This window comes from Heterocephalus glaber, unplaced genomic scaffold, assembly GCF_053883595.1.
Source record: "Heterocephalus glaber isolate CG9 unplaced genomic scaffold, H.glaber_assembly_v1.0 deba00001610, whole genome shotgun sequence".
In the NCBI taxonomy this organism is placed as follows: Eukaryota; Metazoa; Chordata; class Mammalia; order Rodentia; family Bathyergidae; genus Heterocephalus; species Heterocephalus glaber.
Genome location: NW_028258381.1, coordinates 23,131,484 through 23,143,649, shown reverse-complemented (window position 1 = coordinate 23,143,649; position 12,166 = coordinate 23,131,484). Strand labels below are relative to the sequence as shown.

At 44.3% G+C, this 12,166-nt stretch overlaps 1 protein-coding gene across 20 annotated transcripts in view; it reads left to right on the top strand.

Moving 5' to 3' along the window:
• Positions 1 to 12,166, top strand: part of Cux1 (cut like homeobox 1) — a 374,970-nt gene that overhangs the window by 95,921 nt on the left and 266,883 nt on the right. The gene's annotated exons all lie outside the window — the stretch shown is intronic.

Below are 12,166 nucleotides of genomic sequence, written 5' to 3'. Positions count from 1 at the left end.
CAGGTCTGTGCCAGAGCAGGTCCTTGGGGAGCGCTTACAGAGTCTTGTAGCCACAGCCACCTTCTGGTGTGCAGAGCTGGCTGCTGTACAGGATGGATTTCCAGAGCTGCCTGTTGCTACAGAGGGGTTGTGGCCACGTGCCACTGCCACCCTCCCCGCCCAGCTTCCCGGCAGACAGTACATTTAGAGGAGAAAGAGTTCAGACTGCTTCTCAAGACGGCAGTTTGCATCCGGAGGAGGCAATGTCAAGCTGCAGCTCCCCACCTCACATCTGGGAGGCCCTCGATGTAGGCCAGCAGGCTAATTGGAGCCCCAGTTTGACCCTTTGATTCATTCACTGACTGCTCTTGGAATCTTATAAAGAGGGTCTGCTCCAGTATCCCCAACTTGAGAGCTCAGCTCTTATTGGAGGGCCCGAGATTAGGGGCTGCAGGGAGCCTACATTTCTTATATCAGCCTCTGTGTTGTGCCATGAGAATTTGTGCTCGTAAGTTGCAAAGTACATTTCTGTTATAAAAAAGGTGTATATCCAACAGGACCTGCACATGTTTCTCCCCAAAACTTGTCTCAGGGAGCTGCATTCAGGTAGGGATACCCAGGGAGCACAGCCACCTCCACTTCTGAGCCATGGGCCCATGTGAGGCCACACTAGTAGTGATGTGATCACACTCATAGTGAGTACTTTATATGCAACACCATGTGTTGAGGTTTAATTTTTAATATGAAATATTTCTAACATACTGAAACGTGTAGAAAAACAAGTGTTTCCGTGCTTTTCTTATAAATTGGGTTGACTTTAACATTTTGGCTATTTGCTTCTGATGCCTGGTTTTTTTTCAAATCAACATAAAATGTTACATAGCCAAGTAAAAGCTCACTTCCATCCCATCTCGCCCTCTTCCTCCTCAGATGTAAACACCATCCTAAAATTCATGTTTCGTTTCTATATGCTTTGTGCATTCATAACAGTGTTTATGCAGTCATAAAATGTGTTGTTATAATAATATATTTTTTGACTATTTTTACCCAGTATCTCCGCCTACAGATTGAACCCGGAGGGCTTGTGCGTCTAGTTGATTCATTTAAACTGCAACGTGGCATCCTGCTGTGTGCATAAACAGCACTGGACTAAGATGGCAAGAGACTTGGTGGTTGTAACTCTGTTGCTGGGTGCATCCTAGGAAGGGGCTTTGGGGCTTTTCCTGGAGTAAAAACCAAAAGTGCCATTGCTGGTCACAGGGTCATGATGTCAGCATGGCACAGTGTTCTCAGCTTGTTTCTCTCCAGCACAGCTGAATGCCATTCTCCCCCTATAGTCCCCCCACCCTTGATCTGGCCACGTCCTTGCTGGCACTCTGGGTTAGCTAGCCTTTGCTCTTTAAAGCGGTGTGAAGTGAATCTCATTTACTTCCTGTTTCCCTTTTTATTCTGTGGGCAGACATCTTCTGGACAGAAATGGCCCTGGGTACAGTGTCCTCTTTTGTATATTTCCTGCTTATATCCTTCACCCCCTTTTCTCTCGGGCCATTTGTTTCCTTCCTACCCCACTGTGCCTTCCTAACGTTCTGAATCTGCACACTCTTGAGAGCATGCCTTGTGAACATCTCTTCCCAGGCCACCACGTGTATTGCCCCCATGCTTATGCCGCCAGTTGGTCATATGAAACATGTTCATTTTCATGCAGGTAGAACCCACCCCTAGTTTTCTCCATTCATGGTTTATTCTTTTTCCTGTCTTATTTGAGAAGTCTTTCCTGTGTGGAGGTTATTGGCACCTCCCATGCTACCTTTCCACAGCGTTTGGGTTTTGCTTTCCACATGGAATCTGTGATGCATTCATGTGGATGGTATTGGGTGGAGCTCCAACTTTGTCCTCCATTAAGAGCCCCTGATCCCTCCCAGAGCCAGTCCACCTTTCCCCAGTGTGTCATGCTCAGCACATCTCAGTACACCATCAGCTACCACACTCTGCTTCTAGGCTTCTGGTCTGATCCCCGTGGCTCTGAGTATGATTCCTCTGCTACTTCTGAGCCTCTGGTAGGAACAGACCCTGTGCTCCTGGGTCTACACCATCATCTGGACTGTGTTGGGCACTTCATCTAGTCTCTCATGTGACTTTCAGAATCCTTCATTCACTTCTACTTTGAAAATTCTTATTTCTTAAATGACGCTTTAAAATGGATTTTTATTGAAATTTCATTGAATTTGCAGATTTTGAGAGACTTGATGAAGTGTTGAGTTTTGATGGAATTATTTTAGATATGATTCTCCAGTGCATTTTGTTCCCTCTGCGAACACTCCACACAGAATCCACTTACTCTGGTTCATTGTGTGGAGACAAAACAGTCAAAATTGAAGGATTGATCATTTTAGTCTGGAGCCAGGCATAAAAATAAACCCCACTCTGTTATCATAGGTGGCTGTGATTAAGATCGGGCGAAAGGTCAGCTCGGGGCCTCCTAACATTGACAGTTTCCCTCAGAAGATTAAGTGCTGCTTCATCTTGGCCCAGGTCATCAGTAGCTTAAAGCCATTACTGTCTATTGGCTGTTTGGTTTGTCTGAAATATGGGGCTGGTCTCAGCCTGTTTCCCTGGGGTCAGGTGTGTTCACATAATCAAAAGTGCCAGGCACTCACAGTGTGTGTGTGTGTGTGTGTGTGTGTCTGTGTGTCTGTGTGTGTGTCTGTGTCTGTGTATGTGTGTGTGTTCACATTAGCCTCCAATGGGGAGGAATTTGTAGTGCCAGGAACACAGAGATCTGCTTCTGCACCTTTCCATTTGAAATCCTGTCTTCTTTATTAGTAAAGTGTTTTCAAGCTCACTCTGGGGATACGCTTGTTCAGCCAGTTGCCTGTGCTTTGAAAATGACTGTTAGTGAAGCAAAGTGAAGAAAAATGAAGATTCTTGTTCTATGAATGTGTGGTCAGGGATTTCCATCGGCCCTGTTCCGTTCCCATGACCTAGTCAGAGAAGGGTGATGCCTTCTATTTCCTTGAATTAAAAGTCCAGGACAAGTATATTTTTATTTGTATAGAAACAACCCAGGAAAAGTAGTTCAGATATTATTTAAATGATTGCTTTGCCACAATAAAGGAAAAATATTAGCTCCAACAGTGAAATAGACAAAAAGTAATGAGTGAATATGTACATAAAGAGATGAAGAAATTAAAAATATGATCAGATACATTGAACTAGTAAAGAACATAACGTGATTTAACTTTGCTACTGTAAGATAAAGGAATGTGATATTTACATATTTATTCTGAAGTAAGATTTTAAGATACACTTTTATTGAAATCCATTCTTGAATCTATATGAAACATTTGTGTATTAAATGTTCTTGATTTGAAGTGTGGGAAATGAACTCACTGGTAACCCTTTTTAAGTAAAGGAGCTGATATGGTAGAACCAGAAGAGCTGAGAACTCTTTTTACTCTAAAATTCTTTTTGCATTAACACATCTGCAGTGTTGAGGAATATATGGAAAATTGAAATAGTGGTTCTATCCTGCTGTGTCTCCACTGGGTCAATAAATCACCTTTTTTTTTCCTTTTAAAATGTCTGGCCATGTAATTTATGTTTGCATAACCCATTACTAAATTCATAGTAGGTGTTTTAGTTGGCAGACATTATTCCAGGGGTTCTGAGGGGCTTTAAAAAAATACAGAGCCTTTGTTAGCATTTATACTTAAGTAGACATTTTAGAGTTTTTTAAAATAATGAACTGGATTTTTAAAAAGGAATTTGGAGCTGGCTATTTACAATTTCCTTAGGCAAACAGTATTAAGTCCATATTCTCACATTATCAATTGTCATTGATTTCCTAATAGACTTTATGGTTTTTCTAAAAAATTAAAACTGGAAGAAGCAAATTATTCTGATGTTAAGATCATATTAATTTCTATGTAATTTTCAGTACGTTTCACATTGCATAGACCAATAAAAATTTGTTTTAGTAATTTTAAAAAATTTTAACTGCAGTTGATTGCTTTACTTACAAAGCGAAGTTGAATATATTCATTCATTTACTCCGCTCTGGTTCTTGAACAGAAATAGAAATGTTCAGGATTCACTCACATACTTGTGGTTTACCTTTGAGACCTATAACCAGACATTTGAAAATAACCACTATGTCTTCAGCCCTGTTAGAAAAACTTTTAGAGCATCACTACTTTGAAGTGATTTAAAAGAAATCACTTCTGTTTTTTGTTGTAAACATTTTTTAAAAATGACTAGAGTCGTTAAAAAGCCAAACACGTCATTGAAAGCTCACAGAGGAAGTTTGGTATATTTGGCCCTTCCTCTTTCCTCCTCTCCCACTCTGTCAACTGGTAATAGCATTTCAGTATAGAGTCTGTATCAGCCAATCAGAAGAGGAATCGTTCACCCCCAGGAGCATCCTGTAGTTGTCAAAGTCTGTAGCCTCTCAGTCTCTGTGAAATAGGATGCACAGTACTATTTCAAGGTTGATGGGGTGTCACAGACATTTTCAGAATTTAATACATTCTCTCTGATCTGTAAGTCAAGCTGTGCAGTATAAGTTTAAAAATCTAACTCTTAAGTAAAATAAATAGGACACACATGTATAAATACCAAATAGTTTCTCTGGTGTGAGAAGCTGAAAGTGTAAATAAGGACGAAAATGTATAATAGGTAATGTGAAATAGGAAGAAAAGGGGCAAAGGGGAAGGAAGTGGGAGGGCTGGGGAAAGGATAGAAGGGAATGGGATTAATATGAGAAAATGGAAAAATAGGAACAAAATCTTTGTAAATAGGGAGGAATGGAGGGGTTGAAGGGAGGGCTGGCCAAGGATGAAAAATAAGAACCAAGAGAGATTATGTAAAGTTGCAGATTTCCAATGATGAATGTCATTATATTGTATACCTAAAATGTACCAATGATTAGAATGAATAATCGATAATGTAAAATAGGAAGAAAAGGTCCAAAGGGGTAGGGGTAGTGGGAGGGGCAGGGGAAAGGAAAGAAGGGAAAGGAAAAATGCTGAGAAATGGAAAAAATGGAAATAAAGTCTTTGTAAATAGGGAAGGGTGGAGGGCGTGAAGGGAGGGCTAGGAATGAGGAAAAAATAAGAACCAAGATGCATTATGTAAAGGTACAATTCCCAATGAGAAATGTAATTGTGTTGTATACCTAAAATGTACCAATAAAAGAATTTTAAAAAAAAGTTTAAAAATCTATCTTCCTCCCACCCAAGTTAGGGATAAAAGTAATAACAGGTTTTTGATTTATTGTTGTTGCTGCTATTGTTGTTGTTGTTGCTGTTGTTATTATTATTATTACTATTGGGATTGAACTGAGCTACATTCCTAGCCCCTTTTTTATCTTTTGAGACAGTCTTGCTAAAGTTTCCCAGCCTGAGCTTGAACTTGTGATCCTCGTGCCTCAGCTTTCCAGAGTGCTGGGGACAGTTTTGTGGGGTTTTAAAATTTTAAATGTGGGTTATTTGACTGTTTTGTTTTCTGGTGCTGGGAATCAAACCCAGAGCCTTGCCCTTGTTGACATTTCCTTTTAAGACTTTTTTTTTAAGTCTTAAAAGTCTTTATTTTCATTATTATTTCGTTATCAGAGGTGTTTATCCTGGCTCCATTGCTCTGGAAACCCTGTACAATTACAGACTCATTTCGTTTGGATTGAAAACGTGCCTCTTGTTTTTGTATTTGTTTCTATAAAGTTTGAGGAGGATTATTTATTCCCTGGCAAGGTATGGGTGTCAAGAGTCTCTCCTACTTCACAAAGCTCGGCTCCCAACACTTTAAGAAGCTCTGTTGCAGCTTTCAGTGGATAGAAGATACATTTTGTGGCACCTTGTAAAGTCACTTTTGCCTGCTCCGTGTGCTTCCTTGTCCTTCCCTCTCCCGATCCACTAGCATGGGGTCATGAGCCTCACACTTCTGTCCCAGAAAGCACTTCCACCAGAGGAAGGTGCTGGGCCAGAGGCTGGAGAAGGGAAAAGGGAGGCGTTTATTGTCCCAAAGATGACTTCCAGTTTTCATTATTAACTCCTTTCCAAAACAAACTCATGGGTTTGCCTCAAGTCAGTACTGGCCAGAGTATAGCAGGGTCTGCCAACAGCTTCACCCAGTGGGAAGAAGAGGAGATGGGGAGAAGAGTAAAGTAGGGAAGGGGAGCAGGAAGGAGGCAGGGAGTGAGTGGGTCACTCTGTAGGACACCTGAATGACAACTGCAGGGATAGGTTGGATCTGGAGGCTGTGGTGCATGAACAGACAAACCCTAGACTCCAGGAACCCTTTGCAGCCTTTCGTCCTGCAGTCAGGACACTGGCTTAGGGCCAGGGTGGACTGGACAATACCACAATATGGGCATGTGATCAACTGTTCAATGTTAAGGAATAAATAAAAACATGGAGAGGATAATGCCCAGTGGATGTTGATAAAAAAAAGGGCTCTGGGAGTTATGTAGGACCCTACGCCTGGTGAATAGTTTAGAGGGGATAGAGGACAATCCAGAGGCTCAGGCTCCTGCTGGAGAGTGAAACCAGAGAAATTGGACTTTACTCTGAGGCCTTGGCAGGTGGCAGAGGTTACACATTTAGGAGTGGCACAGTCAGTTTAGGGTTTAAATCATTGCTGCTTGTGCTGTGGTGTGGAGGATGGACTTGTAGGGAACAGGTAGAGCTGGGACACAGTTATAGAGACTGGGTGAGAAATGGTGCACTCTGGAAATGAGGAAGTGGTGGTTGTGCCTCCATGTCTGGGCTCCTAGCCCTTAGCTGCACAGTGAGCAGAACACTGGATCTCTGCCTTCAGGGTGCTTACCTTCTGGTGGCAGAGGCAGACAGAAATCGGAAAGTAGAAAGAGTTGGTCCAGGTGATGTGGGTATGGGATTCGGGTTGTGGAGATGGAGACATAGAGACAGGAAAGTTTGGGAACACTTGTCTGAGAAGGATGGGGAAGAGACAGGGTGGCAGCCTGAGAAAGATCCCATTTGAGAAGGATGTATTTCCTTGCCCTGGTTGAGGGAGCCCAGAACTTGTGTCTAAGGAGAAAGGCAGAAATTCCCAAGAGAGAGAAGACCAAGGTCCCAGAGTTTGAGAGGAGATAGGATCAGGCTCCAGGTTGGCCAGCAGGGTGAGCTCAGGTTAGTTTTAGGGCCAGAAGGTCAGGTTGCTTCCAAGTATGGCCTGAGTTTTCCTGGAGAAATAGGAGAAAAGGTTATCCTATGCGGTGAGCAGGGCCTCAGTGTGAGGCCAGTGGACAGGAGAAGAGAGCACTGCTAGTGGGGGCAATGGAAGGGAGCCGGTGTTCTCTTGAAGATGATAGGACCCTGAAGAGATTGCACAGGGACTAACCCTGCAGAACCTGCTGGCTTCCTTCCATGACGATGTTGTTCACTTTATCTCCTTGGGCTCCCTGTCATTTTACCTCCTTGCCTTGGCTAGGTGCTTCTAGAATCTTATAGGACCAGCTACTTAGAAGTTGCAAAGTCCAGGTTCACAGTTCTCAGAATTGCAGTGGTGGTGAAGTCACTGTTGTTCCTAGTCCTGTAGGAGCCAGCCTGCAAGGGGTCCTCTCACTTCACTGATCATCAGTCTCCTGGGTGTGTGCTTTAAAAATACTGTCCCTGTGCTCCATCTAAGATGTGTTGAGACATGATCCCCCAGGAAGGGACAGGGGGCCTGCATTTGATGCTAGTGCCTTGAATTCTTACTCAGAGACCCGTTGGAGTGCCCAGACTCCCACAGAGTCAGTGGTGTTTGCAGCCCTCCCTCCTGTGGTCCCCCTCACGGCCAGACCCACTCTGCCAGACTTCTGCTCTGGACTGGCCAGGGTGGGATGGTTTCTCCTCCAGGTATAGATTTGCGCTAAGAGTTTTTGCATTTCTGTGTCCCTCCCACTAAGTACAGTCTCTGGGCATGTGCGGAGAGGCCACGTGAGACCTGGGTGGGCACGACCTCCAGCCATGGTGGTAGGGACAAGGTGACATTGAGCAGGGAAAAACACACACACACACACACACACACACACACACCCCATGAATGATGTTGGTGTTGTCCTTCCTGGAAGGCACTGGGAACCATCCTCGGGGCTCAGGAAAGCCTGTGGAAAGAATACGGTGGTCAGTGTAGACCTGAAAGCATTCTCCAGGTTAGCTGCATTTCATACATGAGAAAATTGAGGTCTGTGAGTTGCCTGAGGCCACAGCTCTGGACAGAAACGGTGCTGAGCACCTATCGATTATTTTGGGGCAAATCTTGTCTAAGCTCTGACTTAAGCCAAGGTTGTTCAAATGTCCCGTGCTCTGGTCATGGGGGTGCTGGTGGCATGGTACCCCTTTTACATCAGCATCTGATGCCCGAGGCCTCTAGGCAAGTTATGGAGAGGGGTGCCCCACAGCTGCCTTGAGAGGATGGGGAAGGAGAGATCAAGCTATAAAGCCCTCTGCCTGCAGTAGAATTTAGTGGTAGTGATTTTTGTGTCTCTGTGTGCTCTGTGTGAATTAAAGCAGTCTTAAATGCAGAACGTGTGGCCATGATAATAGTCATAAATGCTCACACTCAGAGCTTCTGCTCACTGGGCACTATGGGAATGTGCTTTGGACATGTCTTCTGTGTATGCATGTTCTCAGCAGCCTCACTACAACAGTCTTGAAGAGCAAGAGAGGGAGGTGTGCCTTGACTGAGGTCTTTGCTGGCAGCACAGAGCCAGGGCTCTCCCCTTTCCCTACTCTGCATCTATGGTTCGACCCATGGGCTGAGTCAGGCGGGCTCCTGATTTTTCCATTAGTGACATCAGTCACTTTCTGCTTAACTCACTTCTTCCACACTAGCACTTCCTAGCAGGTTTGAGTGCAGAGGGCACCAGCAGTCTGTGTGAATAAGAGGAGACAGTCTTCAGATGAGAAGATGCTGTTCATTCCTCTCTGCCCACACATTTACCTCCCCTCCCCGGGGGAAAACAAAAAACAACTGAGAGAAGGTCAAGTGAACTGTAGTGAATGTCCTGATCTAGTGCCTCTGATGATGTCAGTCAGTGAGGATGCTTGATAACCGTGTTTGGATCTTTTTCGGTTGCATTCTGATTCCTTTTTTAGAACCGGTGTGGAGATAATGGTATAAAACTGGTTTTTCATGTGGGGAGAGGCTTTTTTAAAAAGTGAGATTTGCACTCCCTTTAGGTGCCTGCTACTCTTGAATTTTGACCACCATATACAGTCAGGCACCTCTGCCACAATTCCTAGGAGAATTCATAGCACAGCTGTCCCCTCAAATTCTTTCTTGCTCCTTTGTAGTCAGTCCTGCCCCCACCCCAGCCCATGGCAATCACTGAGCTCTTTTTCATACCCACAGTTCTGCATTTTCCAGGTTGTCATATAAATGCTCTTACAGTACAGCCATTGGAAGTATTATGGGCTCAGCCCCAGACTGCTGCAATGAAGCAAATATCAAAATGAAGCAGATCACATGAATTTTTTGCTTTTCTAGTACATACAGAAGTTATATTTAGCTGGGCATAGTGGTACACGAGTGTAATCCCAGCACTCTGGGAGGCTGAGGCAGGAAGATCTCAAGTTCCAGTTTAGCCCCAGCAACTTAAAAAAGTATATAGCTCAGTGCAGAGGTGTTACGTTCAATCCCTAGTCCTACAAATATATAAAATATCAAAATAAAAAAGATAATAAAAAGTTGTATTTAAGGGATTAAGGTTAGCTCAGTGGTAGAGTGCTTCTTTAGCACGCATGAGGCCCTGGGTTCTGTCCCCAGCACCAGGAAAAAAAAAGTTACATTAACACTACTCCATAGTCTATTAAATGTGTAATGGCATTGCATCTAAAAAGATGATGTGCATACTTGAGTTAAAAATACTCTGTTACTAAAAAAATGCTAACAGACTTGAGCTGTTAGAGCCCTGCCACGATAGGCTTGCTCAGTGCTGGGCTGCTGCAAACCCTCAATGTGTGAAGTGCAGTTATAGAAGGTGTGCCATGTGCACCTGGAGTCTGGCTTCCTGCATATACATGGTGCATTTGGAAGTCAACTGCATGGTTGAACGTGGCTGTTTAACAGCTAGACCCACCCTGCCTAACGCCCCGATGAGTGTCATCTCTCTGTCCTTGCTAAGAACCATAGGTCACTCTGCTGTGAGCACTCCTCTGTTTGCATGGCCTGCTGATCCTCATTCCTAATGGGGTGGCCTGCCTGAAGGTGGTTTAGCATTGGCAAGTTTAGGATTGGCCTAGTTTCTGGTCTTATGACATGAGGAGGGAAAGTTTGAGTGTTGTTGAGAGAAGCATACCCAGTCACAAGTTTCATGAAGTCCCAGCTCCTTCGGGGACCTGGGTAGTGGGTGGGCATATGGGTCCCTGGGGGAGCAGCTCTGCACTGAGACCAGAAGTCCTGCTCAGAATTATCGAAAGATGCTCTTCTTGCTTTTCCTTCTGTTGCTGCAGATTCCTCTGTCCTCCCACATTCCATCTGAATGTATTTCCCACCAAACTTGTAAACTCTGGGACCTTCCTAAGTCTTTGGTTGAGCAAATTACACTGTATTCCAGTCACTACTTGTTGCATGCAGATGTTCTCTGATTGATCCAGACCCCTGCCTGGCCCAAGGATGCCTCAGAGTAGTGATATTGTCACAGCTGTCTCTTAGCAATCGGTAACCAATTCTGTCTCATTCCAGAGAAGACTCAGACCTAGAGAAGCACAATGGTTTACCCCGAATCACACACCAGTCCATTAGGGGCCAGGATCCATCAGAAGGGTCTCCTTTTCCCCTGTGGTCAGCAGCTCAGCATGTTTTGTTTTTATACTGTAAATGTGAAAAGTCCAAAGGGAGAGGGCAGCAGGCTGGGCTTCCTGGAGGCAGGTGGCTCCCTTAAAGCTGGGGCTTGTTGTTGCTGGGCTGACCTCGTTTCCATGGAAGCAGCCAGCGAGGGCAGCTTGTTCCTCTCGCCCTAGCTCTGTTGGAGCCTCAGCTCCTGACAGGCTCCAGGAGCTGGCTGACTCCCTTGCCCTCCGGAGGGGGACCCCCAGAGCCCTGCCAGAGTCTTCTTCCTCTTCACTCTTTGCTCTAGGAGGTTATTATGAAGGGAAAGTAGAGAATTGCTGACCCCAGCCTGCATTTGCCCCAGATCTGGCACAGGGGTGGCTTTCTCCCTGCACTGGGCACATCTCCTTTGGGTCCCTGCGCAGAGATGGGCAGGGTATCTCACTTTCCTCACTCTTCTGGAGAATCTGAAAAATGAAAATAGAAGATTTAGCATCTTTTTTTTTTGGTAGTAGAAGCAAACTCTTTGAAAAAAATAAACATGTCAACAGGTTCTGTTCCTTAAAATCAGTTTCATCAAGCTACTGAACTCTCATTGAGGCTTCAGTTCGGCAGTTGCAGCATGGTAACTGAGCTTGCGAGTAGATTTGCCTCCTCTCTCATCCAGTAGCTTTAGTATCTTGGCATTCCTGAATTTGGTCTGCTTTGTTTTATGCTGTGATCACATCTCAGTAATGAAGCCTTTATTATATTAACTAGTTGATAGATTCATTCTTTGAAGAATTCTGCATTTTTAATTATCCCACTTAAGCCTCTGGACATGGATATGGCTTCTGAGGGGCATTCTGCATCGATAAGTTCCAGAGTTGATTACAAACCTTAAAAGAGCAGAAAATGCTAAGAACAACTCGTTAAATTGCAGACCAGGGAAAGGATTTTCTTTCTCCTTCCTTCCTTCTCTCTCCCTGTTTTTAAGTCTGGTGTGTAGCTGCAGAATTATCAAACATGCCAGTACACATTGTCTCCCAGGCCTGTTTTTGCATTCGTTTGTATAGAATTGTATCAACTTCTGTTCCAGTAGGTGGAGAAAGATGCTTAAATCCTAGAAGCACCAGTCACCTACCTTTTTAGGATATCGCAGGTTCCACTCAAGGGCTGGAGGGCTTCCAGAAAAAGTATGACTCAGGGAGAAAAAGACTACTCCCAAAGCTAACAGGGTGGAGTGTCACAGCCAGGACAGGAAAATTCCCAGCAGGGAGTCCGCCTGTCTGTAACTCAGACACATTGGGTCATAGATTTGCTTTCACAGAATAAGTGAAATGGAACAAAACTTCTTTTGAATTATCATTCCAGGAGGCCCAGTTTCTGCAGGTGTGTCTTTCGATCTCACCTTGTATCAGTGTTATTTCAAATGATG